Source organism: Argopecten irradians, chromosome 13 (genome assembly GCF_041381155.1).
Source record: "Argopecten irradians isolate NY chromosome 13, Ai_NY, whole genome shotgun sequence".
NCBI lineage: Eukaryota > Metazoa > Mollusca > Bivalvia > Pectinida > Pectinidae > Argopecten > Argopecten irradians.
Window position 1 is genome coordinate 17,139,117 of NC_091146.1, and position 8,012 is coordinate 17,147,128.

Here is an 8,012-nt window from a genome sequence, read left to right on the forward strand (position 1 = left end):
TCTGGAGTTAATTAGCTATGTTCTATAGCCAGGAATCCAAAATGTTTCTCATAAATCCAAGATATTTCCTGAAGAGCTTAACGCTGCAATAGTAACAGGTTATTTGTTAAGCTTATAAATATTTGCCAAAAGCTTGAAATCCTGAACGTATTCCATTCAGTTGAATTGGGAGACAAATCATATACATCATTTATTTTACCTCAATTATAAAAATGGGCATTACTTTTGCAAATATAAATTATAATTGTAGTTAGCAGAAAACTAATCTTGGATTATGTAGGGGCTTTTAAATTGTTGTCTGTGGTGTTGAAAGAAACCTAATTAGTGGTTTGTTTACGTCCTATTTACAGTCAATATAGGTAACGCCGTGCTAGATATATCACGTGTGGTGTCATATTGACCGATCACATTGATAACGTGATAAAATTGTTCACATCGATGTTGTGCGTGTATGTATTATAAGGCAGACTTGATAACTTTAAGAACCACCTTTACCATACCCATCTTGTTGGAGGTTCTTCAAATAAAACAGGCACTTTTATATTGGAAATTACACGAAAAGGGTGATACAGTCTGGGAACTTTAAGTAAATATCGACAGTAAATTACAAAGTCTGCAAGAAAATACACAGGAAAAAAAATGGAATCCCTTAAATTCATTACCGTACTTCTGATTACGCGCGCCAGTAATAACATTCGAGATAAAACGGCAGATTAACGCAGAAGGAGATTCGTTATAGGGCAGAATGTGCGACTTTAATTATTTTGAAATATATCTTCCTCGTCTTAACGAGATTCATTTGGTATTTGCAGGGTTTATGTGAAATAGACTGCCAAGCCTTGCCTAAACCTAAAATAATTCGTACCTCTCTAGACATATTGAGTAGCTACCTAGACGAATAAACGGCTTTAAAATTCAAATAAAATACCCGGATTTAGATTTGTATAGAAACATCAAGTCTCCAGATAAAAGGGAAGGCGAGAAAGCCCATTACGCCGACACCTTTCGTTTTACTAATGTTTATTACATATGTTTTAAAGCTCTCCGGGAAAGTCTGCAAGTTTTTATATACGGAGCATAGCAACATTAAAATGCAGGACCATGGATTACCGTTTGAAACGTAATAAACAGATTCATTGACAAACACGACAGTCATTTACTGCGTGCCTGTCTAATCCCATAATTCCTTACTCAAAAACTGAGGTCTTTTCTCTGGCGACAGTTTCGTATTTCCTCTTTGAATGAATGGCGGAGAGTTTGCATTTGTATCAAGTAGCTCAGAGTAAACATACGTCTATGGATGATTACAGAATACAAATCGGACAACAGTTTAACTATTAGCTCTTAATTTTGCTCAGCAAACTTCGGGACTTTGTGCAGATTACACCAACAATGAGGTAAAAAGGTCACAACAAACGATAGGGATTTAAAGAGTTATGCCAACACAGATGGCCTAGATCAAATGACTTAATTCAAATCTAATTCTAGTCCAAATATCGTCAGGTATCAATTTTCATCTGAGTTATAAAGCTGCCGCTGATATCAGCTGCAATTCACAATGTTGATGATATTTCACTGTAAACAGATATTAGGAGTTTTGTCTACCTATCGAGAATACGTGAAATATAAATTGAATAGCAATTGTTAAATACATGTAGCGTTAATTAGGTTGAAAATAATTTGGTCTTCCAAACGGTGATTTATGTAGCATTCGAATTTTGATGAGGATGACGAATGGTAATTTCAATCTGGTAAAAACAGGAGCATATGCGTTTTTATTTTTTCTTCGGTAACAACATTTACTTTCTTTACACTATTACCGTCATTGAAACTTTTGAGCTTCTTTTGTTACTTTGATATAAAAGTATTTAAGATAATTTAATATGCCCTCTATGGAATGATGAACTGTTCGTGTAGAAAAACATATTATTTTATATGTATTTAATTGTCATTTGGACGTATATATACACGATTAAACATCAATTATTGCCTAAATGATACATATTATTTATGTACTGTTGGTGGTAAAACCTTGTAAGAATTTTCATTGATCTTAATTCAAATAACAGCTAGTGGTAGGGTATCATTTAACGCAATACGACAAATTTTGTTTCAAAATTGCACACCGACTTACTCTAGCATTTTAACTCTATATTGGAAATTTCCTATCGTGTGCGGTTTGTATTGCCTTGCTTTTATACATCGAAAGATATATTTTCGGCTATTTTTGGTGAAGCCTTTCTTTGTTCCTGTTAGCCATGAAGTATAGATGGCATGTCAATATAAGTTCATTTGAAAAAAAGGACTTCATAACGTGCTCCTTATGGATAGTCATTCAAAAGGCTTCATATGAAAAATACAATAACACATACCGTAATTGTATTTGAAAACCACATAATATTTTTTAAGGTATTGTGGCCCATGTTATAATAAAACGTGTCAAGACTCTCACTTAGATGCACGGCGTAGCCGTGAATCAGGCTGTAGATGTCACTCTTTAAAATCCCACAATATGAGAAGCCATTGCCATTATTGCATGAAATATCACACGACTGTATTACAAAGGTGTGCCTCCTATCATTAAAATCATCGCAATAACACAGCAGACGATGAAATAATGGAATTCGATAAAATCGGTACTGCGTCTGTGGTAATCATAGTTGTCAATGAATCAGATTTTCTCGCCTCCATCCAAAAACTCAACCTCGAAATTATACATCACGCTATAAAAATATCTCCCTCAAAAATCAAATTATGTGGGCTACCGCAAGGTGTTATGGATGACGATATGTCATCTGGTACTAGTTAAAATAAAATATTAACATCTCATTGATGTTAAAAAAGGAGAAGATGAATTACTATTTCTCTTTCTTTAGTCACACAAGTTACGTACGTACGTTACACTTTTGCCATCATTGAAAAGTTTAAAGCATCAAGTTTTGGGTTTAAGACATATAAATACACGGTTAAACATCAACCATTGCCCAAGTGATAAAGATTGTTTACGCTCCGTTGTCAGTTCAGAATCTCTAAATGACGTCATGTAGGGAGATGACTTGGTTAGGCAATGCCCGACGTTTCATCGTTTTATAGTGATGATCAAATCGTTGGAAATTGAAAACGAAATTATTAAAAATAGATATTGCACTCGTTTAATGAAGTTCATGGCCGCCTTTTCAAGATCATCTATATATATGATTTAATTCATATGGTTGTAAAAACACACGTCATCATTGTCTATCTATTTTAGTGATCCTGACTGAAGACTTTTAATTTAATTAATTATTTACATGTATCTCACATCAACTAATCAAAGTAACGAATTAGGGATCAATGGCTGCAAACGAAACTTAATACTGTAAAATCATAACATTTACATCTATTAGAATGCGTTTGATAAACCCTGATAAGAGTTATATATTCCAGTCAGAAAGCGATATTTTTTATACTTCAAATACCGATGTGATAGAAACCACGACAATTTTATCTCCATCCATTTTCATCCGAATCCACATTGTTACAAACTGTAAGAATGACAAATATATGCAGGGATTATCCCAAAGGTAAACAAGTCTCGTGACCCTGGACCAGACCTCGTGACGATGTTCCATATTTATAAGGCCAATTTGTCTCTTATTTGTTTGTTTTGTCTGACACAAATGGGACTTACAATTCGGGCTCTTGTATGTTTATTCCCGTCAGTTCTCGTTAAATCTCGTATATTACACATGAACAAAACGCTTGACATCTGTGGTGACATGATGAAGCTATTCAAACTCCTCGCGGATTCCTATTATAATGCTGTGGCATGTCTTGCGACAGTCTTTAGGATGGATAGACGAATTAAATAACAATCAGATTGATTTTGTTGCTCGTACAGACGCTCCTTCTGTTTTTGAGTAGTGTCTATACATGTACGCATGTAACTAGCTGCAAAAAAATCAGATTCGATCACTTTATTATTGAAAGTAAGCTATATCATAGAATATTGGTAATACTTTCATAAAAAATTGGTACAGCAGTTATTGCAAATCGATACTTTTAAACATGTCCCATTTCAAACTGGTCGTCATAGAAAGTACGATGGTTGCAGAACGGAAGTCTCGAATAACTTCGGCTTTTTTAAAAATAGGACACATTGAGCGATGTTCAATATTTATATTTTTGTTATCTTAAGTTTTTGAATTCTTATAGTTCATCTTGACTTCGATTTAGTCCTGTCGCTGCATGATCTACAACATATTTTTTCACAATTATTCTGGATGCAGAAAAAAACCAGAAACCTTCGTGTATTGGGACTTTAAATGCTACTATGTTTACGCATTTTTTTGAAGCCTGCTTTAGTGATCGCCTTTGTATAAATACAACCTGTGTATTAAGACAACTCTTGTAGGGTCCAAAATGGCCATTTATAACACGGTCTGGCCCGTGTACAAAGGCAAATTTGCTCTAGGGACCACTTCTCCCTGGTTGCTGTTTGTAGACAATTTAGACTATAAATCTAGAACTTTTTTTAATTCTTGGGTATAAATTCATTGGTTTATTTTGCTTATTATCAAGACGCTGACGTTATTTTCTTCAATGAATATATTACTAAACAGTTACAGCTTTGTTGTTTTCTTCTTCATATATTAAGATATTTCAAACATATAATGAACACTACCTATACATGTATATTAAGACATCTTTTGGCTTACTTTTTGTGGATGTGGTGTATTTCGCTTACGATTCATATTACTGTTCTTCTGAAGCTAGCATACGATCATTCTATAAGTTTTCGAACGGTTAGAAATTGAATCTGTGCATTTAAGTAGGTTTCGAATTCTTTTTTTATCAACCGGAAGCTGTCGTTTTTGATATCACGGGAAAACACACGACTATCGTATTTGTTTTTATATCAGAGATTACGACTGGCTTAGTCTAAATAACAACAAATACACTGGGATGTTATCTGTATAAAAGTTTACATGACACGATCATCAATGACTTGTTGAGTTCGAAATCTGTGTATAATTGTTCAGATATTTCAATGGGATCTGTGTTTTTCCTGAACCTTAACTTGTATATCTACTTTAAGATAATATCTAATAGACTGTCGGATATCGACACAACATGAACTCACTGAAACGGATCTATGCATGGACGTTAGTGAAACAAACTCAATCAGGTAGGTGAACTTTATCTTATCTCATCACATGTAATACTACTATAGAAATAACCGATACGTGAGGTAAAGATATAGATGAAATGTGCATGTGTATGATTTTCTACTTTCAGTTTACTAGTTAAATACATACAAAATTATGGCATGTTGACGAATTGAAGCATAAACAAGTTTGATCTTTAAACAGTTAAATTTCAAAACATTCATCTGGATCATATCAGTGTTGTTTTATTACCATGCATTTCTATTTTGAATTAAAATTGTAATATATGTATACATGCTTATCCTGCAACGGCCCCATATACTGACGGATATATCTACTGCTGGATAAACTTGTGCTTTATCCATCAATACAAAATGCTTTATCCGTCAATGCGATTTCTTGATATTTTTCTTACTTGACCATGAACTATAACCTTCTGGTGAATGAAAACTCATTCAACGCCACTAAAAGGTGACCATATATCCACCGGAAAGACGTCATTTTTACGATATCGAATATCTCGTATGGCATTGTCGTGTTTTTCTTGGCTCATATCAAAGGTATGTACTGTAAAGTAATTCTTTGATGTTCTTTGAGTATTTTTATATAGTGATACTATTAACTGAATACAATCACTGGTATTGTTTGCAAATTCTCTTATATATTCCCCACGGAAGTAAAACTAAGTAGATTACTGGCAATTTGCTTTTGTTATAAATGACATAATGGTTGTAGGATAAACAGAATAATGATTAGTATCTAATAATATTAGTTTTATTATGGTGCTCGACACGTCATCTCGGCTTTCCTAAGTCTCGCACAAAAATTAACCTTGCATTGTAAGATACTAACCATGTATTCTCTGTGTACCCTCCCTGATTTGTATAATATGGGTTAATCCGTAATACGTCATTCAGTCCCGCTAAAACGTGACGTCACATTCATCGAATGTATCATTTTTACGATATCGAAAATTTTCGTATGGCGGTGTCGTCTTTTTCTTGGCTCATGACAAAGGTATGTATTGTTAGTAATTCTTTAATGGGTACTGGTTGTTATTTCGTCATCTCGGCTTTCCTAAGTCTCGCACCAAAATAAACCTTGTATATAAGATACTAACCGTGTATTCTCTATGTATAATATGGGTCAACCAATCGAAACTGACTTGATCAGTATAACATTAAATTTTTGTTATTTTTCGCTTTAGAGTACTTTTAAAACTAGGGCAATATACGTGTAAAATAGATGAAAATAACTCAGTATGGAATAATATCCTTCTAATCTATCCACAATGTACGATATATAATCGATATATAGATTAATAGCATAAATAAGTCATCTTATACATATATCTTTTTTATACATATCAAATTCATCGCTTAGAATACTCTGTTATACATGTAGATCATTTTATCTTAGAGTAAACAGTAGTGTTCAAGGAAGCAATAGTTATAAGTGCACGTTGGTGTATTTAAATACACTGCCCTCCAAGAGTTCTGAAAAATATGTTAAAATTTGTTCAGGATTTATCTGTGAGAAAACTCTCGAAGGAGCAAATAGTGAGTTAGAGAAGATAAACAAGTTGATAAATAATATATACTGATGCTTGTTTTAATACGGTTAATATATGTCTGTAGTTTATGTATATTTGTAAAACTTCACGTGTAACAGAACGTTTGGAGGGCAGTGTATGCTTATAAGGGAAAAACAGCTTAAAAGGCGAGATAAAACAAGTAAAACATCCTTAAATTATAGTACATCACAAATCGCTATCTGCTTCCCCGTCATAAACACAAGGAAAAAATCTTCAGGGAAATCACTAAGGTTAAAAAAAAGTTACAAAGTATTGTTGTGGTATAACTCAAAAAAGTGGTTGTGTGGCATATTTGCAACAGGGCCGCATGGCTTTTAGTATTAGATTCACTGCATAAATCATGTCGTTGTTACTGTCATCGATATCGTCAAATGGAAAACACAATTGTCCTCCTTAAGTATATAACGAACACCTGCAGCATTTTTTCAGGAGTCGTTTTGGATGAAACTCATTGCAGTTTTTGACGCGCAGTGGAAGTTCACTACGTAATGTGTGGATCAAAACCTACAAGGTTTGAAGCAAGTATATGTCACATGAATGCTTTCCTTTAAGGTGAAAACTAGCTCTGGAATTTAATAAAAACTAGTCGACCATGACGAAAGAATTAAAACTCCTCAAGCATGACGCTTTCCACTTAAAACCTTCTCTATCAAAATTAATTCTATCGGTAGAAGATAAAGATTTATATCTTTTTATTACTGCCATTCGATTGTAAGAAATGTGATTTACAATATAACGTTTTAATTCCACTCCACACAAAGTTATTTTACACATTTTCCAAATACCCATGTACAATAGAATAACATACAGTTTGGATATTCCTGATAGTTTTTACTTGTGATGTGCAGGAGCATGAATGCTTTGCAATATGTGCATATTTGCTTTCATATAACAATTTTGTAAAACAAGATTAGGTGGAAAATGATACATCCGCAGCTGTTGAATTTAAATTAAATTGATGCATAAATGGTTCCTTCTGTGATGCATCTCATCATTTTCCATAACGCAAAAAAATATGTTTAGGGTTACCCGACCGAACATAATTTTGTACCCCTGACCCTATTTTTTTCCACTTTTCTACCAAAACAAACATTAAAAGGTTTGGATTTAGATTTCAGACTCCGGTCCCGGCCATCACTTTAGAATGAAAGACACTAAAAAATCCCGTACTACCGACCCTATTTATTTTGCCAATGTAACCCTAAACAGACATGCTTTTTGTCTAACACATTCTGTACATATATCCAGTGGCTTCTGCAATATGTCTTCAT